General features: G+C 43.9%; 1 protein-coding gene across 1 annotated transcript in view; it reads right to left on the bottom strand.

Moving 5' to 3' along the window:
• Positions 1-10,423: 10,423 nt before the first annotated feature.
• The window catches only part of LOC144753632 (zinc finger MYM-type protein 1-like), a 204,934-nt gene continuing 189,776 nt past the window's right edge, over positions 10,424-25,581 (bottom strand). Inside the window, exon 4 of the transcript XR_013594440.1 lies at positions 10,424-10,551. The gene's annotated coding sequence lies outside the window, so the exon portion shown is untranslated. The remainder of the gene's footprint in view (positions 10,552-25,581) is intronic.

Here is a 25,581-nt window from a genome sequence, read left to right as displayed (position 1 = left end):
TTCCAGTCCTGACTTGGCATGAAAAAGAACAGGCACCGACTCCGTGGATGAAGATCAAAGGTTTTTATTTACCAAAATAGACGATCAGAGGCGTTTCAGCGGACAAGTCCGCCTTGTTCACTACATCTGATATATATATATAAGCTCCAAACTCGATTGGGATAGCCCGCTGCCTCCAAATCAAAGGGTGCATCGACGAAATAGACCTCCCAGTCATGGTCCAAATTAATTTGCCACACTTTCAAAACAGAAAAGGTCGACGCCATGTCTGTGCACAGAATTATTTTAATGCCAGCTGGTAATGCTAGACGCATTTCACCTGTCCTGCAGGCTTGTTCACTAGCAAGTCAATCAAGTTCTCTTTGCATTTTTAACTGTGAGTGTGAACCTATCGCGTGATGAACTACAACAATAGAGTGAGACGACAGACTGGCGTTATTTTCTAAATTCATGAAAACCCACTGCATAGATACAATATACAATTACAGCTTTAAGTGCGAATTTGCATTGCTCGTATTATTTACAATAACTAATACACTTTGCGCGCACCACGCTTAACTGAAGTTCAGACCTTAGAGGTCTAACTTACAACCTGAATAAGTCTTACATAGCACAATATTTACTGTGCTAATTCAGTTCTATACACGTGGTGAAATTTAGCTAAATATCTAATGCAACAGACAACAATCATTAGGCATCAATCAATATACTTTCTAATATTTTCTAATATTGCAATACCTACAATTATGCCCAAGTGGGTTAATCAGAATTCATATGGATCATAACTATTCTAAAAGCCTGCATGCAAACATGTTCCACCTTAACGGTACATTTCTTGTATACTCAGACATCTATCTAAAAGTGCTTGTGTTATACTGAAAAGTTCAAAACAACAGAGATACAGGAGGAAACTATAAACATGTATGTAGGTCTTCTTCCTTCTTGAGACCTTCTGGGGTATTGGTATTGAGTTTAATGATGTAACTGGATACAAGTTTTCGTAATCTTTTTTCACGATCACCGCCCCTTATACAAAATAAAAGACACCTTCGGCATTTTTGATGTGGTACTGCTCAGAATGCCACGCCACGGGGTAAGATTTATCCCCATTCTTAATGGCACGTAGGTGTTGTAGCACCCTTTCATGGACAGGAAGGAAAGTGCTGCCCAAGTACTTCAACCCGCAAGGGCATTGAAGCACGTAGACAGCATAATCCGTTTTGCATGAGAACTGCCGTTTTTTGTTGAGTATTTTGTGCAAAACCCAATGGAAAACTGACAGTATTTCTTCCAAACGTGCAAGGCTTGCACTTCATGCATCTGATAAAACCATCCTTTCTACTCAACCACAATGTAGTTGGTTTCTTCACAATTTTGCTCGGTAGCATGTTGCTAACCAACCCTTGTTGAAGGGATCTGCCCTTCTGAAAGTGAACTGAGTTATCCTGTGGAAAAGTTTACCCAAAATTGGATTGTTACAAATGATGTGCCAGTGCTTGTAAATGATATTTCTAAGCGCACCTTGCTGTTTGTTGTATGTAGTAATTAGTCTACACTGGTTGCTCCCATCTTGTAATACTTTCGCTTTCTTGCTCTTAGTATTGAAGAGTATTTCTTCTCTGGTTTTATGTTTTGCCTTGCAGATGGCCTCATCAAGACATGTCTCAGAATATCCTCTAGCCAAAAAACGTGATCTGAGGCATGATAGTTCCGCCTCTAAATCTTGCCCATTACTACAATTACGCATGGCCCTGAGGCATTCCCTGTAGGGGATACTCTTTACCAGTTTACCCGAATGGAAGCTTGTTGAATGTAATAACGTATTCCCATTGGTAGACTTTTAATACAACTGAGTCTGCAATTTACCATTATGCATATACACTGTTAGATCCAAAAAATTTACTTCATAAGCTATAATGACACTAGTCAATTTCAAATTCAAATCATTAGTTTGGAGTTTTTTTAATAAACTCCTTAGCACTCTTTGCAGTGCCCCTCCAAACGACGAAAAGATCGTCGATATACCGACTCCAATGTGCTATATTATTCTGCCACTCCATATGCCCCAATGTCTAGACCACCTGCTCCTCCCACCAGCCCATATGTAAATTAGCATAGCTGGGGGCGAAGCAGGTGCCCATCGCTGTCCTGCACACTTGATGATAAAGCTCACCGTTAAACAGAAAGGAATTATTCTCAAGGTAGATGGTAATCATCTTGAGTAACATTTGTGTGTGGTGCCAGAATTTTGCCGGACGGCTGCCCAGAAAGTGTTTAGTGGCATTAATGCCATCCTTGTGACGTATGCCAGTATATAGGGTAGTTGGTAAGGGGGAACAAGGGAACCCAATGTATAGTAAAGGACCTTGGGTAGTAATTTTATACAACAACAGTGGTCCTTACAAAAAAGAACTTCAAGAGCATCCAAATAAATTATAGTCTTCAATGAGCACTATAAACATAAGTGTCCAGCCGGACACATTTATTCAATCAAGAGAAGTATTTGAAATAATTGTGATGAAGACAGACAATACAATGGGACACAATCGTGCATCCAATTTACATGGAAAAACAAATAATAGGACGAGGCACAATCCTGTGTCAAGTCTACACAAGTGTTTACAGAGACAAGAACAATATAAAATACAGACAAAAGGTATTTTCAGGCAACATGGGAGTGGCAGCGCAAGGTGAATTGAGAATATAGACAGGCTATCAGCAATAGTTCTCACACAAATTATCAGACACAATGGTCAACTGCGTGAAACTATACAAAAGGTCGACGGCGTTTCGATCCCGTAAAACATTTGTTGGGATCATCATCAGGACTAGTTGAATTTCACATGCCTGAAATGTATAACTGCCGTAGATAAGGCAGAACTTCCGATCAATGTTAATCTCGGAGGATCGCTCAAGGGGTACGCCTGCTTGGAAAATAGAGGTTGTCCGGCGTGTCAGTATGATAACTGAAGGTAGTGGCAGCACGATTCTACAAGGACGAGTCTTAAATCGGTTGAATTCGTATTAGGCGTGTCAGTACAATGACTGTGGGTCACGGTAATTACGGACCCCGCCATGTAGGACAATGCCTTGCAGGTCAGAGAGTGCGCTTCCCGATCACTTCAAGTATATAGGGTAGTGGCATCAATGGTCATTAGAAGAAAATCTGCCTCTCAAGGAACATCATACACTTTACGCACGAAGTCCCCTGTATCTAGGATAAACGAAGGGAGCTTCTTGACTAATGGGCACAAAAATGAATCAACATATTTAGACGTGTGTTCCACGGCACTACTGATGGCTGAGATTATAGGATGGCCCTGAGGATTCAACATATCTTTATGAATCTTTGGAATTAAGTAAAGTACAGGAGTTGTGGGATTACAGATTTTTAAAAAGGACATTTCATCTTTACCAATTAGGCCTTGATGATTCCACTCCACAAGTAACGCATTATTTGTTCAATGACATGACTGCATGACACCTTCTTTTACCTTTACATATTTCAATCTGTTGTTAAGTTGTTTATATGCCTCAGTCAAATATTGTTGTCTACGCCAAAGCACCACATTTCCCCCTTTGTCAGCATAGCGAACAATACAGTCATCATAACGTCCTAGTTTTTCAACCAAAGTGTAATAATCCTTAGTCTGCTGCGTGAATGGCTTTTTCTTTGCATTTAATGTTTTACATAGATTTTTAACTTCATTAACCACTAACTCATTGAATACATCCACAGAGTCTTTAGCTGTTGTAGGAGTACATTTTGAAAGTGGTTTGAATTTGGTCAATGTCTCAATGTTTGTGTCAATTCCTTGGTCATGAGCCAATATTGCCATCTGATCACTCATACTAGGGACATCTTGGATTGCATTGGATTGTTCACTTTGATCATTTGGGTGTTCAAGTTGATATAATTCTAACATCAAATTCATGTCATCAACACTTAAGTTCCTGCATTGTTCATTCGTTGTGGCTTGTGCTGGTATATCTGATTTCTTAGGTGCTAATGCAAAGAACTTCTTTAGCTTTAGTGACCTGACAAATTTAAATACATCAACTCTTGTTGTAACATATTCCATATCAATTTTAGGGCAATAAAGAGACCTAGTTTCAATATATTCTTTTCTTTTTCGGAATGCGAGATATCCGTAAGGTTGACAATTGTTGTCTCGCTAATTCCCTCTACTTGTTGACGCTGGGCTTGGATTTCTCTCCGCTGTTTGCAGAGTTTAGAGCCTTTGCACCTCTTTTTCATCTGCCTCTTGCTCTTTGTGGTCTGATATCTGCGGGGGGTCTTGGGCGCAGATTGAAGCATCTTTCTTCCCTTAAAAAATCTAATTCATTGATTACTGTTGGGATTGATGTTCCCTTTGGATTGCTAACTCCATCATCCAGATAAGTATCAGGTTCCTAACTCTGAATGCTGCTGCTCAGAGTGTTGCAGTAGTCCAATTGCACTTGCAGCATTCATTCCTAGCTTCCTCATGCTCTCAAATTTCTTGGCGAATGTGTATATTTGTCCAAGGTCATAGTCGCATTTGTTGCGCAAAAATTTCAGCGCCTTTCTTTCCTAAATTGGCGTTTCTAGCTTGGTCAGGCTCTCTTTCATCTCTGTCATAAATTTTAAAATGGCTTCTTGATCCACCTCTTTATTTAGCATTTCCAAGATCTGATCAATCTCCTCTAGAATCTTTGCACAATTGTTTCTGCGTATTTTATAAGAATCGTCAGCATTCTACTGGAGGATTCTTGGCTATTATCAGACGACTCTCTCAGCATGTTTCGATTAGGTTCCTCGTACGTGGGGGCCACCAGTATTCGGAGCCCTCTAGGTATCTAGGTATGCAAATTAGCACTTGAAGCTGTAATTGAATATTGTATCTATGCACTGGGTTTTCATGAATTTAGAAAATAACACTAGCAACAACCCATATTGTTGTAAATTTTGTATGCACTGTATGTATGTGTTAACAAATTACCAGTCTGTTGTCTCACTCTATTGTTGTAGTTCATCACGTGACAGGTTCACACTCACAGTTAAAAATGCGAAGAAAACTTTATTGACTTGCTAGTGAACAAGCCTGCAGGACAGGCGAAATGCGTCTAGCATTCCAGCTGGCATTAAAATTATTCTGCGCACAGACACGGCATCGACCTTTTCTGTTTTGAAAGTGTGGCGAATATATATATATATATATATATATATATATATATATATATATATATATATATATATATATATATATATATATATATATATATATATATATATATTTACACACACATACACAGTGGAGGCTGCTACTTAACCGTGGTGGGGGTAGGTCGCAGGGGAGAAGAGAATGGAAAAAACCCCAAATGGTTCTCTTTGCCCGCTTAGGCTTCCAGACTCCCCTAGCCAATAATGACGCTGCTCATAGCAGGAATTTTAGACATAACTACAGCCCGGACTGCTGAACAGAGTTACACCAAATTTGGCAGAAAGCTAAATCTTGGTCCAGAAAGAGTGCTTTTTGTAATTTGGTGTAAATCTGTTCAGCAGTTTTGGAGCTATTAAAGAAAAATGATTTACACAAATCTAGAGATTCTGAGCAACAGTAGATCCTGCTGAGGATCCGCTAACCTACATGCCAACAGCAATGTTATGATTGTCTGTAAGTTACAAGAAAAACGTAAGGGGGCAGGTCTGGTGGTGGGGACACCACTCTGTAAAGAAGCCCTCCTGGCACTCTGCTGGTTGGGGGGTGAAGACCCCTAGCATGCTGAGGGTCGTTGGGGGCCAAGAACCGCTATTGTTGTTGCAAGTAAGTCTCCCTCTGTGTGATAGCTCAGACCTCATCAAAGGCCTCGCCCCCTTTCCCAACCACTCTTGAAAGGGTCATACTGGTGCACTGCTATTTGGGGGATGAAGTCTAAAGGTGAACGCACCGGTAAACTCTGCTCCACTAGCAGTTGGCAGATTTTTTGCCTAACTTCGCGTCCCAAGTAGAGCAAGACGTTTACTGTCCACCCCATCCAAAGATTTACATACCCACTTACAAACCTACTCAGACACTCATACACCCACTCACACAATTAGTGTCAACGGTTGGTGGTTACAGCTAGGAAATACAATTTAAAAAACCTTACAAATTCACTTAAAAAACCAAAGATTTCAGGGAAAGTTATAATTAGGAAATTGAATTACAAAAATTAGAAATTCACTGGAAAAAACAAAGGTCAAAGGGACATTATATTTAGGAAATAGAGCAAAAAAACTTAGAAATTCACTTAGAAAACCAAAGGTTACAAGGATGATATAGTTAGGAAACAGATTTTTTTTTTAAAATCTTGGAAATTCCCAGAAAAAAAGAAAGCTTACAGGGACATTGTAGTTAGGCTCAGATTTCACTTTTTCAAGACCAGTGAAATTCTGCAGTATAGTTACCTAAGCTAACTATAACTTATGCCTCCGCAATGCAGTTTATGACCTTACATATTACATCACTCATGACATGGTCAGTGACATCACTCATGGCATTCCTCATGACATCCCAAATAACATCACTGATGACATCATCCACAGAACTACTCACACCCCATACAACCTCTCATAAGTACACTCACACATCCACACAAACGTTCACTTACCCATTCACAGTGTTATGGGCAGAAAGGACTCTGAATTGGTTTCCTAAATATATTGGTTTCCTAAAGATTGCATATGTGACATTACTTAACATGAGAAAGCAGTGTTTCATTATGTGAATTATTTACAAATGTATCATTTATCTTACATCATGAGTTTTTTAGGAAGCATGTATTATTGTGGATTTTTTGTGCAAAAACATAACGAGTGATTTTAGTTCCTTCCTTCTGTTAAACACGTTGTTCACAGTCTCCCCAAAAACATGTGTTTTCCCCTTCTTCCAGCATTATGCGGGGCTTCTTGTTAATTAGCTGTCAAACCTTTCCTCCCAATACACACGAAAACCGTTGTAACGTGTAACACGTGAGTTCTGAAGATAGAGCCGAGCATTTGGGTATTTAAACCGCACCGCTATCCCGAAACCCGAGCCATGTCTCGGGCGATACCCAAAAACCCGGGACATGTATCGGGTCTAGAGATCATCAGTTCAACAAGTACCTACTTGCACCCACTGGGGTGAACCACTCAAGAACTCCATGTACCAGAGTCCCTAGGGGCGATCCGGAGGAGGGGCTAGCGGTGTGCGGTCCATTGCGATTGTTTCTACAAATTGGCTCCCTTGAGCTTTGAGCCGATGGGCTCCTGGACGACGCACCTGCGTGCCGGTTCTGGCATCAAGGCCTTTGACGGTTGTTTGGCGGCCTTCTCTTCCACCTCTAACTATTTTCTCTACTGATGAGGGAAGTTATCCCGAAACCCGAGCCATGTCTCGGGCGATACCCAAAAACCCGGGACATGTATCGGGTCTAGAGATCATCAGTTCAACAAGTATCTACTTGCACCCACTGGGGTGAACCACTCAAGAACTCCATGTACCAGAGTCCCTAGGGGCGATCCAGAGGAGGGGCTAGCGGTGTGCAGTCCATTGCGATTGTTTCTACAAATTGGCTCCCTTGAGCTTTGAGCGGACGGGCTCCTGGACGACGCACCTGCGTGCCGGTTCTGGCATCGAGGCCTTTGACGGTTGTTTGGCGGCCTTCTCTTCCACCCCTAACTATTTTCTCTACTGATGAGGGAAGTTATCCCGAAACCCGAGCCATGTCTCGGGCGATACCCAAAAACCCGGGACATGTATCGGGGCTAGAGATCATCAGTTCAACAAGTACCTACTTGCACCCACTGGGGTGAACCACTCAAGAACTCCATGTACCAGAGTCCCTAGGGGCGATCTGGAGGAGGGGCTAGCGGTGTGCAGTCCATTGCGATTGTTTCTACAAATTGGCTCCCTTGAGCTTTGAGCCGACGGGCTCCTGGACGACGCACCTGTGTGCCGGTTCTGGCATCGATGCCTTTGACGGTTGTTTGGCGGCCTTCTCTTCCACCCCTAACTATTTTCTCTACTGATGAGGGAAGTTATCCCGAAACCCGAGCCATGTCTCGGGCGATATCCAAAAACCCGGGACATGTATCGGGTCTAGAGATCATCAGTTCAACAAGTACCTACTTGCACCCACTGGGGTGAACCACTCAAGAACTCCATGTACCAGAGTCCCTAGGGGCGATCCTGAGGAGGGGCTAGCGGTGTGTGGTCCATTGCGATTGTTTCTACAAATTGGCTCCCTTGAGCTTTGAGCCGACGGGCTCCTGGACGACGCACCTGCGTGCCTGTTCTGGCATCGAGGCCTTTGACGGTTGTTTGGCGGCCTTCTCTTCCACCCCTAACTATTTTCTCTACTGATGAGGGAAGTTATCCCGAAACCCGAGCCATGTCTCGGGCGATACCCAAAAACCCGGGACATGTATCGGGTCTAGAGATCATCAGTTCAACAAGTACGTACTTGCACCCACTGGGGTGAACCACTCAAGAACTCCATGTACCAGAGTCCCTAGGGGCTATCCAGAGGAGGGGCTAGCGGTGTGCGGTCCAAAAACCCGAGCCATGTCTCGGGCGATACCCAAAAACCCGGGACATGTATCGGGTCTAGAGATCATCAGTTCAACAAGTACCTACTTGCACCCACTGGGGTGAACCACTCAAGAACTCCATGTACCAGAGTCCCTAGGGGCGATCCGGAGGAGGGGCTAGCGGTGTGCGGTCCATTGCGATTGTTTCTACAAATTGGCTCCCTTGAGCTTTGAGCCGACGGGCTCCTGGACAACGCACCTGCGTGCCGGTTCTGGCATAGAGGCCTTTGACGGTTGTTTGGCGGCCTTCTCTTCCACCCCTAACTATTTTCTCTACTGATGAGGGAAGTTATCCCGAAACCCGAGCCATGTCTCGGGCGATACCCAAAAACCGGGGACATGTATCGGGTCTAGAGATCATCAGTTCAATAAGTACCTACTTGCACCCACTGGGGTGAACCACTCAAGAACTCCATGTACCAGAGTCCCTAGGGGCGATCCGGAGGAGGGGCTAGCAGTGTGCGGTCCATTGCGATTGTTTCTACAAATTGGCTCCCTTGAGCTTTGAGCTGACGGGCTCCTGGACGACGCACCTGCGTGCCGGTTCTGGCATCAAGGCCTTTGACGGTTGTTTGGCGGCCTTCTCTTCCACCCCTAACTATTTTCTCTACTGATGAGGGAAGTTATCCAGAAACTCGAGCCATGTCTCGGGCGATACCCAAAAACCCGGGACATGTATCGGGTCTAGAGATCATCAGTTCAACAAGTACCTACTTGCACCCACTGGGGTGAACCACTCAAGTACTCCATGTACCAGAGTCCCTAGGGGCGATCCGGAGGAGGGGCTAGCGGTGTGCGGTCCATTGCGATTGTTTCTACAAATTGGCTCCCTTGAGCTTTGAGCCGACGGGCTCCTGGACGACGCACCGGCGTGCCGGTACTGGCATCGAGGCCTTTGACGGTTGTTTGGCGGCCTTCTCTTCCACCCCTAACTATTTTCTTTACTGATGAGGGAAGTTATCCCGAAACCCGAGCCATGTCTCGGGCGATACCCAAAAACCCGGGACATGTATCGGGTCTAGAGATCATCAGTTCAACAAGTACCTACTTGCACCCACTGGGGTGAACCACTCAAGAACTCCATGTACCAGAGTCCCTAGGGGCGATCCGGAGGAGGGGCTAGCGGTGTGCGGTCCATTGCGATTGTTTCTATTTAAACCGCACCCACTCCAAGGCTCATGCTTCGCTTTTTGAAACCTGCGGTACTCACCTGACTCCAGCCCCGATCCTGCTTTTCTCCTGCCGGCCTCCGGATATCCTTTCAGCCTCCTTTTCCCTTCGGCTCCTGGAAGGAGGGACCCAGGGGGAGTCATGCGTGAGCCGGTCTCTCCCCTGGGTTTGTTCGCGCAAGGGAAGCGGCCACAGGTGCGGGGGGATTAGTCAGTGAGGCGTGAAGGGAAAATGGATTTATAGGAGTAGAAAGGGTGGGAAAGGTACTGTGCCGGTGGGAGGCGGGTGGCGAAGGTTGGTTTTTGTCCCACCCACCCTTCCCTCTTTTTTCTCTTTTTCAGCTCCTGTTTAGTTTTTTGTTTTTCTTTGCTTTGGTTACTACCAAAGATGTCTTTCGTGGTGCCACGCTAAAACAGGTTTAGATTCCCATTTTTAGTCGGTAGGCGGTTTTTCTGGGGGGTGGGCAGCCTGGAGCGGGTTGGTCCATCCTCAAAGGGCAGTAAAAGGAAAGGAGGGGGGTATCAACAAGAGTCAGTTTCTTCTGGGTTTGTTTGGGTTAACTTGGTGGGGGTTCTTCTTCCATAAGGATGCTAAGATAAGTTGGGGATTTTGGTTGATTAAAAATGAATGGCAAGATGTTTTGATTAGATTTTATTTTGCACCTGTCTTAATAAAGTGGCCTTTCTTGCTAACCAAGAAGTTGTGGACAGTGAGTTATTGCGCAAGAGTTATTACAGTTCCTGGTGCTCGGCCAATTCTTAGCTGCAGCACACCTTCCGGTTTCCCTAGAAAGAAGAAAACAAAGATTAAGAATCGGTTGCCTTGTAACAACCCGAACAGAATGGTAAAGTGAATTCAAAGTCTGGAAACTTAGCAGTAAGTTTTTTATGGCTTAGAACATTCTCCTGAGGCATTTATGAACGTGTTAAAGAACTGAAAGCATGTAAAGACAATTAGTAATCGGACTTTTAGTACTGAATAGAAGTACTGGAATTACAAGGTATAATTAAAGACTGGAAACACTTTGGATAAACCCTTTTGAACTGATTTAGCAGTTTAATTTAAATAAACACTGAAAAAAGTGCAAGAATAGTAAAGGCAATTGTGCTTATTTGTATACTGTTGTTTTCTTTTGGTGTTATTATTATTTATTTCATTTAGCTTCACGAATCGTTTTGGGAGTATCCAAGCAATAGAACAGATATGAAGATAACATTCATTATATAAACAATAACGGTTGATGCAGAAATGTAATGATTGTGATCTCCTATTAATTTGTATTTTGTGTAGATACCACTAGAAGGAGTGCATACTAGAAAATTAAAACACATACATCCTTGCTGGCAAATAATTTATTCAAAGGTTTTCACATGTAAAGAAACTGGGTATGTTTCATCTGAGATTCCAGTTGTGTCATATGTGTAGTTTCATGTGAATTCATAGTACAGGTTATAACGTTTGTTATTTCTGTTTATATCATTTGGCAGTCACAACCTAGTTCAAGTTCAAGTTCAAGAATTTATATAGCGCACTACTCACCCAGAGGGTCTCAAGGCGCTTGGGGAGGGGGTTAATTATTTATCGAATAGCCAGGTTTTAAGTTCTTTCCTGAAGGATATATGGTTCTGTGTAAGGCAGAGGTGAGTGGGAAGTGAGTTCCAGGTCTTGGCCGCCAAGTAGGAGAAGGATCTACCTCCCATGGTGGATCTTTGGATACGCGGCACTGCGGCGAGGGCTTGATTGGAGGATCTTAGTTGGCGGGAGGGTGTGTAGAAGGACAGTCGAGTGTTGAGGCATTCGGGTCCTAGTTTGTAGAGGGCCTTGTGTGCGTGGGTGAGGAGACGGAACGTTATTCTCTTGTTGACGGGGAGCCAGTGGAGGTCTTTCAGGTGGCCGGTAATGTGGTCTTGGCGAGGGATGTCCAAGATGAGTCTCGCTGATGCGTTTTGGATGCGTTGGAGTTTTTTCTGTAATTTGGCTGTGATTCCGGCGTAGAGGGTGTTTCCGTAGTCTAGTCGACTCGTGACCAGTGCGTGGGTGACAGTCTTTCTTGTTTCGGAGGGGATCCAGCGGAATATTTTTTTGAGCATACGAAGTACGTTGAAGCAGGAGGATGAGACGGCGTTGACTTGTCTGGTCATCGAGAGTGAGGAGTCCAGGATGAAGCCAAGGTTACGTGCGTGGTCTGTGGGTATGGGTGCTGTGCCCAGCGCCGAAGGCCACCATGAGTCGTCCCAGGCAGAGGGGGATGATCCTAGGATGAGCACCTCCGTTTTGTCTGAGTTAAGTTTTAGGCGGCTGTTTTTCATCCATTCGGCTACTTCTTTCATGCCTTCGTGAAGATTGGTTTTGGCGGTGTTAGGGTCTTTGGTGAGGGAAAGGATCAGCTGGGTGTCGTCAGCGTAGGAGATGATGTTAAGGTTGTGTTGACGCGCGATGGATGCGAGTGGACTCATGTAAACGTTGAAGAGGGTGGGACTGAGTGATGATCCTTGTGGTACACCACAGATGACTTTGGTGGCCTCTGATTTGAATGGGGGAAGTCGGACTCTCTGAGTTCTCCCAGTTAGGAACGAGATGATCCAGTCCAAGGCTTTCCCTTGTATGCCGATGTTGCTGAGGCGTTGTATGAGGGTGCTATGACAGACTGTGTCGAAGGCGGCAGAGAGGTCGAGTAGGATGAGGGCCACTGTTTCTCCGTTGTCCAGTAGTGTTCGGATATCGTCTGTAGCTGCGATGAGGGCTGTTTCGGTTTGGCTCGAAAGCAGGACTGTGAGGGATCGAGGGAGTTGTTGGATTCAAGGAAGGCGGCGAGCTGGCTATTGACGGCCTTCTCAATGACTTTGGCAGGGAAAGGGAGGAGGGATATGGGGCGGTAGTTTTTAAGTTCAGAAGGGTCTGCTGTGTGTTTTTTCAGGAGGGCGCTGACTTTGGCGTGTTTCCAGCTTTCTGGGAAGGTGGCAGAGTTGAAGGAGCAGTTGATGACATCACGGAGATGGGGTGCGATGATGGAGTCTGCTTTGTTGAAGATGTGGTGGGGATAGGGGTCGGTTGGCGAGCCAGAGTGGATGGAGTTCATTAGGCGGATGGTGTCATCAATGGTGATTGGGTTCCAGGTGCTGAGGTTTTTAGAGGGCGGTTTAGGTTCGGAGGGGGGTGGAGAGGGTTGATCGTTGGAAGTGTTCTCAAAGCTGTTATGTATGTCGGCAATTTTGTTGTAGAAGAAGGAGGATAACGAATCGCAGAGGTCTTGGGAGGGGGTGATGTCGTTTGAGGCTGTGGTGGGGTTGGTGAATTCTTTGACGATGTTGAATAGTTCCTTGCTGTTATGGGCGTTGTTGTCGAGTCGATCCTTGAATGCTGATTTCTTGGTGGATCGAATCAGTTGGTGGTGTTTGCGGGAGGCTGCCTTGAAGGTGGACATATTGTCGGTGGTTGGGTTTTTTCTCCATTTTTTCTTGAGAGTACGGCATAGCTTCTTGGATTTCTTAAGGTCGTCGTTGAACCAGGGGGCCTTTTTGCTGTCCTGTTTGTTGTGATGGTTTTTCAAGGGTGCTAGTTCATCAGCGCTGTGAGTGATCCATTGTTTGAGTTTGGTGGCAGCTTGGTTTGGGTCCGATGAGAGGGCGGGTGGGTTTTGGTTGAGCGATGTGAGGAGTTGGTCGGTGGTGATTTTGTTCCAGTTTCTTCGAGGAATAGGTAGTGGGGGGTTGTGGGTCGAGGTGGTTTTGTAGCTGAAGTGAACACAACTGTGGTCCGTCCAATGGAGAGCTGTGGTGCGATCGAAGGAAATGTATTTGCTGGAGGTGAAGATAGGGTCGAGTGTATGTCCGGCTACATGGGTGGGGGTGTCAACAAGTTGTTTGAGTCCGAGATTGGCCATGTTGTCAAGAAGGGTGGTGGTGTTGCTGTCGTTTTTCTTTTCCAGGTGAAAGTTGAGATCTCCTAGTAGAATGTAGTTCTCGGAGGCGAGGGCATGTGGGCTGATGAAGTCAGTGATGTGTTCGCTGAATTGTTTACGGGTCCCTGGGGGCCTGTAGATGAGGGTACCTCTAAGTGTGGTCCTAGGGTCGGTGTGGATCTGGAAGTGGAGGTGTTCGGCGGTTGTAAGGTTATCGTCGGAGCTGGTCGTGATTTTGATGTTGTTCTTGTGGACGATGGCGATGCCTCCTCCAGTTTGATTGGTGCGGTCTTTTCGGGTGATCTTGTAAGTGTCCGGGATGGCTATGGCGATGTCGGGTGTTGATGACGCGTTCATCCAGGTTTCTGTAAGGAAGGCGATGTCCGGAGAAGCAGTGTCGAGTAGGTCCCAAAGTTCAGTTGCGAGTCTGTGGATCGAGCCGGTGTTCAGCAGGATGCACTTCAGATGGTTAGAGTCGGAGCTGGGTTTGGGGGTAGTGGAAATGGTATGCACCTTGATGCTGGTAAATTTGCAGGAATGGCAGGCAAAAGGACCGTGGGTACGTTCTGGGGCGGCTTCGAAGCATTTTAGTGAGCGTTCAGGGTTCAGGGCTAGGAGGGTCGAGGCGTCATACGTTAAGCGGGAGGAGTGGTGGTTGCGGGGGCTAGGGGGTGTGGCGCTGGGCGCGGTCCAGGCGCGGACGGGCGCAGACGGGCTTACCTTTGGCGCACCTTCGGCGCGCATGGGGCGCGATCGCTGCGCGTGAACGCTGCACGTAAGAGCATCTGTCATAGAGATCTAGAGATCCTAGGTAAAACAGAGTTTCACCTTTCACCCAATCCGAGAGACGCTACTAAGAGACACACCCAGAAGACTCCAGTTGCAGGAATCCAGTCTCTTGTTGTTTCTGGTTTCTCTCTCCCATCCCCCGTCTCTAGGGAGTTATTGGAGTGGCATGTTGTTAGTATTCCTTGCCATTCTGGTAACTTCCAGTGGGATTTGAGAAAAGGCAGCATCAAGGAAGGACAAACCTGGAATGCAGGTGGGTGACTAATGTAACACACAGACCCATACAAGTACTTACACAACCACTCACTTATCTATAGAGCCACTCTCACACCCACTCACTCACTCATAGAGCCTGATCATACAACTGGTCACTCACCCATAAAGCCACTCACACAGCCACACTCTTGCACATACAGCTACTGACATGCCCAGTTTTTAACCTTTACAGTACCATGCACACACCCACTCATCCATACAGCCCCACAACAGGGCACTCATTCACCCATACAACCACTCATACACTCACTCACACACCCTCACAACCACTTACATACCCATTCACACATTCATACAACTACTCACACAGCCACTTCCTCAGCTATACAGCCAATCCAACAGACACTCACTCTTCCATTCAGCCACTCACACACCAACTCACTTAACCAACCACTGACTCAAACCACTACTCACTTGCCCATTCAGCCACTAACACACCCTGTTACACACTCAGACAGCCATTCAGCACCCACTTACTCATACAATCACTGACACACTCACTCACCCACCCTTACAGTGACCCACATAATCACTTACTCACCCACCCATACAGCCACTAACACACCCACTCACTCATCAATACAGCCATTCACACAGCCACTACTTCACCCACACAGCTACTCTGGAACCCGCTTACACACCTGTACAGTCATTCAGACACCCACTCACACACAGATGTACACAATCAGAAAGCGGCTCACATAAGCTGTTAAAAAAAGGAATAACTCAGTAGTACACAAAGTATAATAATGTAACTTTTGTGGTACCTTAGTATATACTTTTAACACACAAAAATGATTAGAAAACACTGGGATGTCATCAGTGATTTCCTTTGAGATGTATTCAGTGATGTCACTGACCCACAAACTCACAGCAACCCCGCCTGAGATTCCTCCACTGGTTCCCCATCCAGAAGAAATGCCAGTTCAAGATCCTCATGCACTTCTACAAAGCCATACACGACCGAGGCCCTTCCAACGTCAACCATCGACTGAACTTCCACCAGCCATCTAGACACATGCGCTCCTCTTCATTCACCCTCGCACATACACCCCACATTCATAGCAGTGGCAGCTCCTTCTCCTACATCGTGGCCAAGACCTGGAATGACCTTCCCCTCTAGCTCCATACAGCCCCGTTGCTGGCAAACTTCAGAAAGATACTCAAGACCTTGCTCTTTAATGGAGACAAAAACACCCAGATACCCCTGGTGGGGACAGTGCTGCACTATACAAATGCTGTTTGATTGACTGACCATGTCATGAATGATGTAATATGTGAGATCATAAGCAGTGCATTGCGGGCGTAGGTTATAGTTAACTCAAGTAAATATCACTGCTGAATATATATATAAAGGGAAGCCTTTTGGACTATAATTCACCCAAGGCACAACCAACTGGCCACCCTACACCTTTGACATTAATATTTTTTAACCACATGGGCTGGATTTCTGCTTGCTTCTCCACACGTAGTACTCACCCTAATTTGATAGCTTCTAGGAACTGTAGTTCATTTTGCTCTGCAGTGTGTACACGGACATGTGATCTGGGGCAAGGTGCACTCAGACCAATAGGAGTGGAGCAAGCTATTCAAAGGAGCGGGTGGAGCAGCATCCTGTTGTTTAGTGGCATCCGAAGAAGGCTGTAATGCCAAAATGCATCATGCCTGAATTTTCCATTAAAAGTTTTCCTGGATTCCCCTGGGCTTCATACTTTTCTTTATTGGAGGAGTCTGCGGTGATATTTCACGCCGGCCAGAGGCGCTAATGAGGCCCCGTTCTTCAAGAGGCTGGAGCTTGCTGGCATTTGCTCTTTACAGCGTGTTTGTTTCTCCGAGGTATCGGACAGCTCCGGCCCGCCTCCAGTGCTCGCCAAGCCAGTGGCTGCTGCCAGGTGCAGCTCGTGACTTCACGTGGAGCCGCTCTCATTGCACGGCGGCTCACAGCCCGACGGACACCTGCATGGGGGGCTCGAACATTATAGGGGACCCAGGGAAGCCTTTTGGACTATAATTCACCCCAGGCGCAACCAACCGGCCACCCTGCACCTTTGACATTAACATCTTTGAACCACATGGGCTGGATTTCTGCTTGCTTCCCCACACGTAGTACTCGCCCTAATTTGATGGCTTCTGGGAACTGTAGTTCATTTTGCTCTGCAGTGTGTACACGGACATGTGATCTGGGGCAAGGTGCACTCAGACCAATAGGAGTGGAGCAAGCTATTCAAAGGAATGGGTGGAGCAGCATCCTGTTGTTTAGTGGCATCCGAAGAAGGCTGTAAAGCCGAAATGCATCAAGCCAGAATTTTCCATTAAAAGTTTTCCTGGATTCCTCTGGGCTTCATACTTTTCTTTATTGGAGGAGTCTGCAGTGATAACACGCCTAGTGATAGTATTTCTTGACTTTCTGTTTTAACACAGGATACATGATGTCACCACTAGAGGGTGTTTACTTAGCACTGCATATGTATAAAAAAGCATTACGTTTATTGCACTGTTGCAGCGTGATCAAGGGCAACCCGCCTGAAACGCGTAGCTGCTAGTCTCTGTAGAGGTTGCAAATAAAATTCGCACTTTGCTGACTTTTGTGGTCCGTCTCCCTTGTCTGCAAGCGTGCGCTGCTGCGGCTTGAAACGCTGTGAGAGCCGAGGAGGAGCTAAGTTTTCTTATATATATATATATATATATATATATATATATATATCACAGCTCCCCAGTCCTTTCACCGTCCAAATCTTGAACAAGAACCAACAAAGCACTCGCAGGGGGGTATTTTTAATGCCAATACAGCTTTATTGGCAAACCAGCACAGACAAGACGCGTTTCGGCACTTAGCCTTCGTCAATTGTGGGCAGAACGTGCCGCGATTGTTGTTAAATACATTTCATTTTGGTCATAGCATGTTATTCATAGGAATGGAAAGAAGACTACAAAGTTTTTTAAACTATCGCCATTTTGTAAGGTGCAATGCACTGTACATCAACGAAAGAAGTAAAATACATTCTTTAAATGATAGTCTTCCATCAAATTAATGTATTGCGTTGATATCAACTCGTTAATTTTACATTTAATCAACATATTATCTAGCCCTGAATGGCCATTTGTGCCATAAGCACGAATAATACCGCCCCTGGATGGGCATGCTCCCTTAGATACACATGCTTTCCAACGAAAAATCTATTTCTCAGTTCAAACACTTAAAATAAAAGTTGTTTACTTAAACATTTTCAAGAACATTATAATTCACAATCAATTAGTTACATATCTACCGATATACCAGTGGTCTGTCAACCCAAATGAACTGCCAATTCTTCATGTGCATTCAAACCTGTAGGGCTCTTGCTTTGTAGGTCTATAATATAGTGTGACTCTAACCATCTTAGTTTCTGCAGACGATCTCCCCCTCTGGGGTGTGCTGGAACGCTATCTAGACAAAAAAAGGCCAATAGATCCCTATTGTGCCCATGCATTTTGTTAAAATGCCTAGCTACAGGGTAAGATTCATCGATGTTATTAATCGCACGCATATGCTCTAATATGCGTAGCTTCACAGGGTTAATCGTACTTCCGATATATCGTAGTCCACAAGGACACACCAGACAATATATCACATATGGAGTTGTACATGTCAAAAATGTATTGATTTTTGGGGGGATTTTTAGACCCGGTATCGTATATGTAAGGGTCCTTTTACTTATTTTGCACGCTTTGCACCGGCCACAGGGATAGAAGCCATTCAGTGGTATTTGACTAGGGGCGTTAGGTTTGGTCGAATGATGACCGTGGACCAATTGATCTTTTAAGGCCCTAGCTTTTCGAAAGGTAACCATGGGATTGGATGGTAAATCATCTTTAATGATGCTATCTGTAAGCAAGATACTCCAATTTTTACGTAGTATCTTTTTTACCTGTCCTGCATTCTCAGACAAAGTAGTTATTAGTCTAAAAGTTCCCTTGTCTATATTCCCCTTCTGTTTAGGTTTCAATAATTCTGGGCTGGTTGTTCACTCTGGTTAATGCCTGCGTTAGTACTCCTTCATTGTACCCACGTACTTTGAAACGTTCTATGCAAAGTTTGGCAGCTTTCTGAAATTCTTCTTCAGTGGAGATGTTTCTCTTTAATCTTAAGAGTTCTCCATAAGGGATGCTCTTTATCAGTTGTTTTGGATGACTGCTAGTGGCATACAGAGTAGAATTGCCAGATGTAGTTTTGCGGAACAATTTAGTATATAATTGTCCTTGCTCAATGTATACCGTTAAATCTAGGTAATTAACACTTAGATTACTGATCTCTCCACTGAATCTCAAATTGACAGTATTGTTATTAAGCACATCAATATAAGCAGTAGCCTCTTCTATGGATCCCTCAAATATAATAAAGAGATCATCGATGTATCGATGCCACGCTTTGATTTTTTGATTCCACATCAAATTGGTGTTAGCCCAGGCTACCTGCTCCTCCCTCCAGCCAACGCAAAGGTTCGCGTAGCTGGGGGCGGAGCAGGAACCCATGGCCACTCCCGACATTTGCCTGTATAGTTGGCCATATATATATGAGCAAAAGAATGGAGTCCCATTCGCGCTCTCAGGTTACCCACAAACCCTGTATATATATTTTTTTTTCTGAAGCAACGCAGGATGGAATATTGGAAGCATACATGTATGTTACTAGAAATGGTCCGACTGTGCCTGAATGAGAATTTTTTTTTATTTGACAGAGTCTACTATAGACAGCAACAGGGTACTTACATGGGCACCTGCTTTGCCCCCAGCTATGCCAACCTGTTGGTTGGCTGGTGGGAGAAGCAGGTGCTCTGGAACGACCTCACGGAGAAGTGGGCTTTGAATGTGAGAAAGTGGACGCGGTATATAGACAACGTCTTTTTGTGTGGAGGGGGTCTGAAGAAAATTTGAACTGTTTCATTGATTGTTTGAATACAAATAACATCAGTGATGTCACTCACCATGTCATGAATGATCTAATATGTGACATCATCAGCAGTGGATTGCGGGTGCGCGAAATATAGTTAGTACAACTAACTATATAGGAGCAATTTCATTGGTTTTGTATGAGTAAAATGTCCAGCTACTATAACACCACTAAAACCTAAAGTTTTTTGAGTGAATTTCAAAGGTTTTTTATAAACTAATTCCTAATTATATAACTCCTGAAACCTATGGTTTTTTCAGTGAATTTCAAAGGTTTTTTTAAATGCTAATTCCTAACTATATAAGACCTGACACCAATGGTTTTTTCAGTGAATTTCAAAGGTTTTTTAAATGCTGATTCCTAACTATATAAGGCCTGAAACCTATGGTTTTTTCAGTGAATTTCAAAGGTTTTTAAATGCTAATTCCTAACTATATAAGGCCTGAAACCTATGCTTTTTTTCAGTGAATTTCAAAGGTTTTTTAAATGCTAATTCCTAACTATATAAGGCCTGAAACCTATGGTTTTTTCAGTGTTTTAAAAAAAAAATTTGATTGGTTAACTGGCTTATTAAGTGTATCTTAGTGAATACACATATTAGCGAGTAATGTTTAAATATATGCATTAGTGATGTAATATGTGATGTCATCAGCAGTGCATTGCAGACGTGCAAATTATAGTGAGTCTAACTAACTATAACGTGGGAATTTCAATGGTTTTATGCGAGTAAAATTTCCAGCTAACTATAACGTGTGAAACCTATGGTTTTTTCAGTGAATTTCAAAGGTTTTTTAAATGCTAATTCCTAACTATAACTGGTGTGTAACCTATGGTTTTTTCAGTGAATATATATATATATATATATAACATTTCTATGGCAAAATGAAACCCCTCATTTTGTTCCTTTTCAAATTAAATGTATTAAGTGTTACCACTTTATTCCAATCAAGATGACTTCAGGTGTGCCATACTTTTAGCATAAGTAAGACTGTTAGCGTTCTAGTTGTTCTTTAGAACACTCTGGGACATTCTGTCATTGGGCTATAGTTGGGCTACATCTGGCTGATATTTGGGCTACATTTGGGCTCTTTTGTCTCTGGTGGCCATCTTGGGAGACTGCATATCAGAATTTTTTTAATGAAATATAAGAGGATTTGAGAAGTCACTCAAAATGTGCCCTTATTTTTCTTTCTTCAGCACTAATCATAATTTCTATGGCAAAATGAACCCCCTCATTTTGTTCCTTTGCAAATTAAATGTTTTAAGTGTTAACACTTTATTCCAATCAAGATGACTTCAGGTGTGCCATACTTTTGTCATAAAGAACAAAACAGTTGCAAATGCCGCTAATTTGTCAAACTAAACATTTGTTGAATAAACATACAATCGAAACAATATGTTTAATGAAATCAATTCTGTTTGTTTTAATTATTTTGCATTTTCATTTAAACACTTCTATTTGAAATTAATTTTTCAATATATTCTACAAAAATTAAAAACCTGGGGTGCACAGCAAATATCATATACAGTGATAACAAACTTCTTGAATATTTACAGTGGAATACAACTTGCTCACCATTCAATCTTCATTCATACGCCACTCAATACATTACAAACCAAACAGACTGACGACAAAACATAAATGATTCGAAAAATTGCTGGATAAATTCTCCAGCAACAAAAGCCAAATGTTTTTTAAACAATCTATACAAATATTGCCTCCTTAATAATTCAATTCACAGTTTTTTAGGCTGTTAAAGGGGTCTACGCGTTTCGAACTACCATTCTTGCGTAGTTCTCTTCAGGACCAATCTGTAATGAAAAGATAAGATCTATTGTGGGATGGAAAATTTTGACAGTGCCCTGCCCTACCCCAAAACTCCAATGCCCTCACCTACCTTGCGCTCGACAACACAAGCTTGATGGGCTGTGATCCCAATCTACAAAACATCAGTAAATGCCAAAGTCAGAGATGCATTCAAAAAATCTAGCATGCTGGCAGGCAACCTTGCTTTCATACACCTCACTTACTTGGGGATTGAGGGTGCACTCGCGGACTCGCCTGGCTCGCCTGTCTGTTAGGAGACAAAAACGTATGCCCAGTTGGTCACCATCCTGCGTGTAGATTAATGGAGGAAAACGGGGAAATGCACGCACTGTATACCTAGTTTGGGTGAGTCAGGCGTGTTCTATGCAGAAGCGGTTCTGTCGCCTTTGTTTGCTTACAGTTTAACCTTGTTGGCCGTGCTGTGGAAACAAAGCAAGGGAGGCGCGTTGGTAAAATCGTTCCGTTTATACAATAATCGCGGTGGTAGTTAGAGGCAGACTGCCATAGTTGCGACTTACTCAACAGTTCGAGGCTCGATCAAATCTGTGGCTCCCGGCGTACGGACACTGCTCTAGTTCGAAAGCACTTCCTGGTTCCCTTTGGATTGTGGGTAATGTAGTCTAAGTTGATCTGGCAAAGCCCAGGACCGAACTTTATTGTCCAAGGATTGTGTTTCCCGTGAACACCTTCCCGCGTTGGTAAAATCGTTCCATTTTTTCAATAATCGCGGTGGTAGTTAGAGGCATACTGCCATAGTTGCGACTTACTCAACAGTTCGAGGCTTGATCAAATCTGTGGCTGCCGGCGTGCGGACACTGCTCTAATTCGAAAGCGCTTCCTGGTTGCCCTAGGATTGTGGGTAATGTAGTCTAAGTTGATCCGGCGAAGCCGAGCTTATTTTGTCCAAGAATTGTGTTTCACGTGAACACCTTGCCGGTGCGCTCTTGGATGGTTTGATTTTCTGGCCTTTCATGGCACAAAAGAGTAGACAGATTGTGATATGAGAGCAAATGCCAGATTGCAGCCCAAGTCTTACAGCTAAACTATGGACCGCAATTGGAATGCTCCGACGTTTCCCTTCGTGCAAATAATGTCCAAGGTCCTTGGAATTGTTTGGGAATTTCGTTTTTGGGGGGCCATGAAGGGTGCGACGACCTTTGGTTTCTATAACTAATACAGTACATGTTATGCCCTGAACAGAGGTTGAGGGGTGGAGGACACCTTGCCCCGGTTTCTGTTATGCCTTGACTCCAATCATTGCCAGTTGGCCTAGCTTATAATTTAAAGATTTCCGACAATTCGTTCAATCCCGAGAACACAGTATTGAATTTCAAAATAAGCATGGCCTCTCTTTTTATCAGTTTGGCATCCAAATCTCCTCCTCTGGTGTCATTTTCCACTTTGGAGATGACTGTCCAGGTTAATTCATTTTCGTGATGGTTCTTTTCTTTCCAGTGGTTGACCAAGGGGGCATTTGCAACGTTGTTCTTGATTCTAGATTTGTGCTGTTGAATCCTTACGCGAACCTCTTGATTGGTTTTGCCAATATACAAGAGGTCGCATGGGCATAAAATGCCATATACAACATACCTCGTTTTACAATTGGAGAATGTTTCATGTTTCCAATTAATTGAACTGTGGGTGAATACTTTGCCTTCTTTCGTCGACTCACAACATGAACAATTGCCGCACTTGTGGTGGCCTTGGATGGGAGGCAGGCGTAGCATGTTTCTCAAATCTGGATTTTTTGTCGTCGGTAGTGCTGCTCTTACCAAGTGGTTGGAAATGCTGTGATTTTTCCTGAATGCAAACAAGGGTTCCTTTTGCAACATTTGGTCTAGATCTTTGACCAGATGCCAATTCTGTTTTACTACTTTCTTTAGACTGTTTGAATTCGGGCAGAAGGTTGATACAAATACCATCCTATCCGTATTCTTTTTTGGTCTTCTTTCTAGTAAACAGTCTCTTGGTGTCCACCATGCTCTCTTACAAGATTTCTTGAGAAGTTTCTTGGGATACCCGCGTTGTTTTAGATTATTGGTCAACGTCTCCGCATGCCTTAAATATTCTTCTTTTTCCGTGCAATTACGGCGAATGCGGAGATACTGCCCATAGGGCAAATTCTCTTTCAGGCTGCGCGGGTGGTTGCTCCCAAAGTGTAATGCTTTGTTGCGATCTGTAGGCTTTTTGTATAGCGTTGTTACTAGCCCGCCCATGGAGGGATATACTTCCACATCCAGAAATGGCATCTTGTCACATGAGTAGTCTAAACTGAAATGGATCGTTGGCACTCTGTTGTTGAGCCATTGGTGGAAGTTTTTTAAATTGTCTTCTGACCCAGTCCATACGAAGAACACATCATCAATAGAGCGATGCCAATTGGTTATCCATTGGTGGAACGGATTATTTGTATAGACAAATGTTTCCTCGTATTTTGCCATAAACAGAATTGCTAATTCTGGAGCAAAGGGGCATCCCATCGCCACCCCTCCTGTTTGAAAGAAAAATTGCCCATTGAAGTTGAAATAGTTTTTTTTGAGAGCAAAATCTGCAAGTTTTTTGATGAACGATGTCGGCACTTTGTGTGGTCTTTCGCGTTCCTCTAAGTATACTTCCAGGACATTGAGCCCTTCTTCCTGCGGTATTCTGGTATACAAGGACGTTATGTCCATTGTTACCATTAAATCGCTGTTTTTATCAAACTGGATGGTGGTTAGTTTGTTCAAAAAATCGGTAGTATCTTGTAGATAAGATTTCACATGGTGGACAAATGGTTTTAAAAAGAAGTCCACAAATTTGGAAATCGGTTCTAATAGGGATCCACATCCCGAAACTATTGGGCGGCCAGGAGGTGCTGAGGCATCCTTGTGTATTTTTGGTAATACATATAGAATGGGTATCCTTGGATGTTTTGTTCTCAAGAAATCCAGTTCTTTTTTACCTAAGAATCCCTGTGCCGCACTTTCGTCCAAAAACGTGAACAATTCGTTTTTAAGTTCAGATGTGGGGTCTTTAGGGATTTTCCGATAACATGTTTTGTCCTCCAATTGTCTGGTCACCTCCTTAATGTATAAATCTTTATCCCAAAGGACTATTGATCCGCCTTTGTCTGCCTGTTTGATAATGACAGACGTATCTGCTTTCAGATTGGTAAGGGCGACACGTTCGGCTTTTGAAATGTTGTATTTAATCCATTTTTTATTGTTTTCCATTTGGGTTATGGCTGATAACATGGTGCGTTCAAATGTTATCAATTCCTTGGGGACTTTGTTGGTTGGAGGGCAAAAGGTGGATTTCTGTCGTAGACCAGTTGTTTCCATTGTTGTTTGATACGTATTTTCAGCAAAAAACAATTTCAACCTTAATTTCCTGCAAAATTCAATGGTCTCAGTTTTCAATTTGATGAAATCTGTGTGTTTGGACGGAACAAATGTAAGTCCTTTACTTAAGATGGATTCTTCATCCTTTGTTAGAATTTTGTTAGATAAATTAAATATGGGGGACGGCATTAGTTTTTGTAATTTTGCCGCCTCGTTGACATTTCCCATGGTTGAGGGGTGTTCCTTGTCTTGCCTCGTTGTTTGGTTTGGCCTCTTGTGGAAAAGTAAATTTTGCCATGTTCCGTGTCCCTACGCCTCATCCATCATATGTTATGTGTGCATGACTAATATGCATATGTTATTCCCCATGTCCGATTAATGACGCAATTCCAGTTGTGTCCACCTCCTCGTGAATACTACGAATATCAGGCCTATGTAAAGTTACGTTGCCACGTTTCTCAGTGTGCACGTTATTCCATTATAAAGTCCCCGTTTCCAGGCCTCAACAGGGCCCGGACATTAGATTCAGCTCCTGTCTCCTGAAAGCCTCGCTGAGGAGCGATACAGCCCCCACCTGTATCCTCGACCCTTCACTTACTTCCTGCCTCGCAGTGCCCGGTGCAGCTTGGTTCTGCCTCTGAGTCTGCCAAAAGTATGTTATAGTTCCAGCTATCAGTTCAGTCCTCCTCTTCTGCATTCCTAAGCTACTGAACTGCATCAATAGTTTCCGTCATTGTCTAGCCTATTCGGCTCCACGTTAGAGAAATACTG

Source organism: Lissotriton helveticus, chromosome 5_1 (genome assembly GCF_964261635.1).
Source record: "Lissotriton helveticus chromosome 5_1, aLisHel1.1, whole genome shotgun sequence".
Classification (NCBI taxonomy): Eukaryota; Metazoa; Chordata; class Amphibia; order Caudata; family Salamandridae; genus Lissotriton; species Lissotriton helveticus.
Note: the sequence above shows the minus strand (reverse complement) of the source record. Positions and strands in the feature narration are given on the sequence as shown.